We start from the raw sequence: 7089 nt of genomic DNA on the forward strand, positions 1-7089 counted from the left end.
ACTCGTACAGGATGTGTCCTTAAACCAGTCCCTTCTGAGTTAGAAGGAAACACAGACAAGGAAGAGAGATGTCACATGAAGATCCCCACAGAACCGAGGGACACCAGGTCTACACAAGCTGAGAGACAAGATCAGGCCCTGAAGCCAACAGTCTTCTGCTAGAGCTGGTGTCCTGAATGCAGACTGGCACCCTCCTGAATTGTGAGAGAATCCATTTCTGTTCCTGAAAGTCCCCCACTTGTGGTATTTATGTGACAGCAACCACAAGAAACTGAGAGGCCAGGTCAGGGTTCTTGAGGTGCTGGTTTGGGGGACCACAAGACCCCTGCCTCCACGTGGCTGGCATGGGTGCACGGGAGGCAGTTCCGTATAAATTTAATTGTTAGCATGAACTGAAGGGGCTGTCATTGTTTAACTCATCCAATCTTTTAAATGGATAACCAACTTGAGGCTTAATTGGATTTTCCAAAAAATCAATTTCCAGCCATTGCCTGGCGTTGAAATGGAGGCCGCACCATGCTCAGGCCGACAGAAGGCCTGGTTTGTTTTGGCGTATTTCGTTATTATTTACAACTTCATAATGGCATTCTGTCTCTTGGGAAGCGGTTGATGTCCACCTGGACCTTGTGTAATCAACCCATGTACCCAGACACACCGGTCACGTCAGCAACACTCCTCATTGTCTGCTGGCGGCGGCTCCAGCAGCAGCCACCCCCCACACCAATTACAGGAGAGCAGCCCTGCGATAATAACACACCATGGTTTGCAAATCTCTCGGCTTAGCCGGGTCTCAGCTTTGTAATAACAAAACATCCTTGAGGAAGCTTTTACCAAATCACTTCTTGACCAGTGAGTCTTTCTTGAAGAAGGTCATTTAATTTTATGGAAAGAAATGAACAATTAAAATGGCCTAAATAGGAACAGAATTGGCCTGGAAATGAGAAGACGGAAGATTCTCGTTCGAGCCCTGTTTCTGTCACACGGCCTTGGCAAGCCCACTTGTGGATCTCAGTTTCCACACCTGGAAAGGGGGGGGGGGCACGTGCTGTCCTCCCCTAAGAACCAATGAAAGTGGAGGTTTACTGTGGTGTCCCGGGTCAGAACACAGTTTAAAAGGCATGATTCCCTCAAGGCTTGCTCTGAGGAAGGGGCCTTGGCAACAGGGCTCTGTGCCTCGTCAGTGGAATGAAGGACCACCATCAGCTAAGGGCAGAATTCAGACAAAACGTTAAACGCAATTACGCACGGTGGTACAACATGGAAAACGACATCAATGGGCCTGAACTGTAAATGGGGAAGTTGTTATGGTGGCGAATGTCTTGTTGTATGTCTTCACCACAATAAAAGAAAAAGGAAAAAAAGGCAATTATACAATAACAGTCGATCAACAGAACACACTAGACCCAGTGGGCTGTTTAAAATAAGCCCAATTTAAATGTACCTTGTGTTGAATGAAGGAGCTCTTGTGGTGTACAGGGTAAGGCATTTGGCTGCTAACTAGAAGGTTGGTGGTTCAAACCCACCAGCTGCTCTGCGGGAGGACTGATGAGGCAGTCTACTTCTGTGAAGATTTACAGCCCTGGAAACCCAGTGAGGGTCGCTATGAGTTGACTCAATGGCAGTGGGTTTGTTTTTTGGTTTTGTGTTGAATGGGTCTTGTTTAAATGTCATTTTAGCCACATTATGGGAGCTCTGGTGGTATAGTGCCTAAGGCATTTGACTGCTAACCACAAGGCTGGCGGTTCAAACCCACCAGCCACTCCTCGGAAGGAAAGATGGGCAATCTACTTCTGTAGTGATATCACCTTGGAAACCCAAGGAGGGGTTGCTGTGAGTTGGCTCTGAGTTGCCGGCAGTGGGTTCAGGTTTTGGTCACAGGGATTAAGCAGAGAACCTTGTGACTACCCTGAGCCCTTAGGGCTGCCAAGAGAGCTCATTTTGACAAGTGGACAAGTAATTATTTTCTTGGCTTCAAATGACTAGAGAATTGTGTACATGTCCGTCACTGGACTCTGTGGAATGTCCCTTTGTAAAAGAACCCAGGCATGGCCCAGTAGGACGACGTCCATGAGGACAGTGGGGAGGTGGGACAAGTTGTGCAAGTACACTACTGAAACCCAGAGTCCTAAACCCAAACCCATCATCCCAAGTCACCTAACCCAGCTCGCTGACCACTTTGAAGGAGCTTGTTTGCTTCTCAATTTTTTAAAAAATGCAACAAATACACCCAGGGACAAGCTCAGAGGTGGCATTTGGGTGACCAGGAGTTTCTGAGAAAGTGTTTAAGGGCTGATCATTGGTACAGTACCCAGTTCTAGGATGTAGCCGGCCTACCCATCAAAACCTGAGGGCAGATGGAAACTTCCGGGAGCTCATCAACGACCCAGTGCCACAAAGGAGCCGGAATTTTTAGTGTCATTTTGTCTTTCCAACACCTGACTGACAAATGTCTCTTTGGCAGGCATGTTAGCAGGTCTCTCCACATGGTTCCCACAAGTGTTGACTAAGATAGGGATCGAGAACAATCCAGCAGGTGGGACAGCAGCCCTTCTACTGGATGGAGAACAGTGGGGACAGGTAGGTTGCTTCACTGTGGCTGCCCAAGTAGACGGACCAGGAGAAGTCCAGCTTGTTCAAACTCTTGGTTCCGATCAGACTCTTCAATGACGCTTTCAACTGAGCAGGGTAAACTGACGACAGCAATGCAAGAGGACAGCGATGTGGCCACCACGTCCAGGGCCCCGACTGGGCAGTTCTGGCTGAACAGGCAGTGTTTGGGGTTGTGTTTACACACGTGAAGCACCACAAAGGGCGGGCCACCAGGGCCTCAGTCAGGACCGTAACCCACATGCCCACCTGTCTTAGTTCTCTAGTGCTGTTGGAACAGAAATGACACAAGCCGGTGGCTTTAACAAGCCAATTTATTTTCTCTCAAGTTTAGGAGGCTAGCAATCTGAATGCAGGATGCTGGCTCTAGGGAAAGGCCCTTGCTCTGGCGGCTCTGGGAAGGTCCTGGTCTCTGAGCTTCTGCTCCTGGGCAATCTTCCCACGGCATGGCATCTCTCTTCCCAGCTCTGCGCACCTGCTCGCCGGTTTAATCTCTTTTCCATCTCCAAAGAGGTGGACTCAAAACACAGGCCCCACTAACCCTCCTCAACCTCCATTAGTGTGCCCAAGATCATGTACAGGGTTGGCAGACAGTGTTTCTACAAGTGTGTTGGTATGTTCTGTAAGAATTCCCAGGTATATAGTAGAGTTGACAATGGACAACGTTGTAGTCACTTCTTGGCCACCACCAGCTACCCAGAGGGACTGAGTAGTTGGACCTGCGGGCTCGGGACCACAGTTGCAGGGGACATCAGACTCAACTGGCATAACATACTACACAAAACACTGTTCTACCTCCTACTTTGGTGAATAGAGACTGGGATCTTAAAACCTTGCAAGCAGCCATCTAGATGCAACGATGGGTCTCTCCTCATCCAGAACAGAGAAGAATGAAGAAAACCAAAGATTCATGGAAACAATTAGTCCAAGTGACTGGCGTACTATGCGATCCTCAGCCTATACGACTATGAGACCAGAAGAACTAGATGGTGCCCGGCTACCACTGTCAACCACTCAGAGGGGGATCTATGTAGGAGATCCTGGATAGAGTGGGAGAACAATGTGGAACAAAACTCAAAATCATTTGAAAAAAAAAAAAAAGAATAGGTTTGCCAGTCTGATAGAGCCTGACGGTGGAACCCCTGAGACTATGGCCCCTAGGTGCCCTTCAGGCCTGGAATTGAACCCACACCTGTGCTTTCAGCCAAACACAAGACAGGCATATGAGGTGAAAATTTCCATTAGGTAGATACATTTCTTGGAGAGATCAATCATGGGAGAATAGAAGGGCTGTGTATGCACAGGGACATAGCTCAGGGGGCAGGAGTGCATGGAGGGAAGGACGCAGGGAAGAGGTCACTATGGGGAGGAAGTGGGAGGGGAGCTGTTGCCATTACAATTGTGCTAAATTGTAGTCAATATCATGGGACAAAGTGTATGTGAACTGCTATGTGGAAAGTGAATTTGCTCTGTAAACTTTCAATCAAATCACAATAAAAAAAGGAAAAAAAACCACACACGCTCCACTAACCCTCCTCAACAACACAACAAAGAGCCCGTTCCCGAATGGCACCACAACCACAGGCAGAGGTCAGGACTCACGACACTTTCTGGGGACACAGCTCAATGCACACACCACAGCTGAGGACATGGATGTTTCCTAAACACACACACTGGGCAGTCCGCACGCTCCCGCAGGCCCCCCCCCAACGGGCGGGAGCCACTATTCCCACTGGTCGGAAGGCTCTGGATGCTGGCCGCAAAGCTCCGCCCTTCGTCAGCGGAGCTGGTCTTCGGGCAGAGCCAGTGAGCAGCCGGGGCGAGGGAACGTCTGGTCGAAGCAGGAGGAGGGCCTAAGGAAGGGGTGCTCCTGTGCAGCCCCTCGGCGTGCCCTGAAGATCAGTGCCCCTGGCAGCAGCACAGGGCTATGTCCACAGCTGGCCAAGGGGACCCGTGGAAAGAGGACTCTCGTTCGTATGTGTAGACTCTGGTGCTTCATGGAAACCGTGTGTGTGCCTCCATCCACATGCACTTACCAACACAGGAGCCGCCCACCACGCCTTGGAGGCCCACGCTACACAGCCATGTTCCTGGGTGAATAGAACCTTGGCTTCGAATCCAATTGGCCAACACAAGCCCTGAAGTTTTTGGTGTAACAGCAGAGCAGACTCAAAATCGTTTAGAAACTTGTCTCCCAGAGCCTGTGTGTACTGGTCACTCATCAAGAAGATGTATTCACGACAACTTTGGGTGAAGGTTCCCACACGTGTCTTCATACACACACAGAACTTCCATTTCCATAACAGAAATGAAGACCTGCATCTTAGGCAGTTGCCCTTTCTGCACCCTGGACAGCGAGGTGACAGGAGAGGCCGTGTGACACAGATGGACTGACGGCCAGACACGGAGGTGGGGGCTCAGGCACAAACAGGTCGCCAGGGGCCCAAACGCTCACAGGCCAGGCCCCTGGGAACCCAAATGCACCCAAAGAAAACACAGACCCGGCGTTCAATTCACACGAGGACTGCAAGTTGTCCTGAACCAGCGACAGTTGCTTTATTGTACAAAAAGTTTCCAGTGACAGTAACTCAGTTTTAAAAAAGGACAAAAAAAAAAAAAAAAAAAGGTTTTGGCTAGAAGCGGTTCACTAATTGCTTGATTTAAGCCAACAAGGGAAAGTCTTATCTGACCAATTAGGCTGAAGGGCTGTACTCCCTTTACGAATCCGTTAGCTCTGCTACAGCCCGGGAAGCACTTCAGTCAAAGCAAATAAATAACACTCTCCGTCAGAGAGGACGTGGTCAACCCAGAAACCATCAGTGCCGCGAGCTGCTCCACGCGGCCAGCACCCGCCCCCCAAGTCAACAACAGGCAGTCGTTTCAGGTACTCAGGGGCCCCACGGCAAACATTCACACTATCTCCTCTGGGCTGGTCAGCTGCCCCCACACCTGGACACGAAGGGAAAGGGGCAGGTGATCGGAGGCTGAGCCCAGTGCCAGCCCAGGAGTGGCATTCCACCCGCAGCCCCTGGCTGTCGCAGGGGAAAGAAACGTTCTCTGCAGTGAGGGGAGGACCAAGGTACCAGGACATGATTATCTGTTTCCTTTGACTTCCCAAAATGGGACCATTCTTTCCCCTGGTAAAGGCTCAACAGGAAAATACAGTGCTTTGCAGACCCCAACAAGTGGGTGTGTAGGCTTGGGGTTGGCACCAGGCCACACCTGTCCAGTCACCGCCTCTGACACCACACTGGCCTGGTCCGAAGGGGCACAGTCAGTCCCCCCAGCCCCACATGACACCTTAAAGACAATCTCTAATAAGATCCATTATTTTACTCAAATAGGGGGAGGGGGAGAGACAGGGGGGACAGACAGACACAGAAACCCACCCTCAAAACCCCACCCACTGAAAATAAATAGGGTAACAAGATGCCTTGTGTGGAGGGTCAGGAAGACAATCCGTGTGGCCACCGTGGGCTGTCTCTGAGAGAATTCCCTGACTCTGAACAGTCCACTTCCAAGAACAGCCTGTCTAACTGGGAAGGTCTTGAACACTGAGTTAAGACACACTTGGCCGGCTCACCAAAGAGTTGGTGGTCCAAGCCCACGCAGAGATACCGTAGCAGGCAGACCTGGGGAACCGAAGCCAAAACGTCAGCCCCTGAGACTCTTAGGGAGCAGTCCCACCCACACGCGGGGGCCAGGTCGGGTGGACTTTAAAGACCACCTCCAGCCACCCTGCACATCTGCAGGCATGGCGAGGAGGTGCTGGACTCTTGTCCCCTGACCCACTGCTCCAATCACTAATTGGTCCTCAAAGAACACAATGCTACTTCCTGAAAAGCCACCTTTGTATCTTTCTAAGGCCAAACCAGTGCTGAGACACCATGACTGACACACACCGTGGGGAAAGAGGCTGGGGCGGAGGCCTGGGGGTACACACCCCGTGGGGACAGAAGGCTGGAGCAGGGACTTGGGGGAATACACACTGTGGGGACAGAGGGCTGGGGGTTAAGCTCATGATCTGTTTGGACAAGTTGATTATTACCCCACTAGGGTATCTGACTGCTAACCAGAAGGTTGGCGGTTCAAACCCACCAGCCACTCCTCGGAAGGAAGACTGAGCACCCTACTTCTGTAGAGATACCGCCTCAGAAACCCAAGGAGGGGTCACTATGAGTCAGATCTGACTCGACGGCAGTGAGAGTGAGACACATGTGAGTTTAAATTTCTAGAAAAACATTAAAGTCAATTCTAGAGAGAGATTTTATGTGACTGGTCCAAACACACCGAAACACATTTAATGAGGATGCACTCTTCTGAAACTTTCCAAGAGGCAAAAATAGTGGGAAAGCTACTAAAAATTACACCAAGACAATCTAAAACCACACTGCTGTCTCAAAAAACAAACTCACTGCCCTCAAGTCAATTCCGACTCACAGCGCCCCTAGAGGACAGAGTGGAACTGCCCACAGGGTCTCC

The sequence above is a fragment of the Orycteropus afer genome, unplaced genomic scaffold (genome assembly GCF_000298275.1).
Source record: "Orycteropus afer afer isolate SDZICR_OR568_19922 unplaced genomic scaffold, OryAfe1.0 scaffold00295, whole genome shotgun sequence".
NCBI lineage: Eukaryota > Metazoa > Chordata > Mammalia > Tubulidentata > Orycteropodidae > Orycteropus > Orycteropus afer.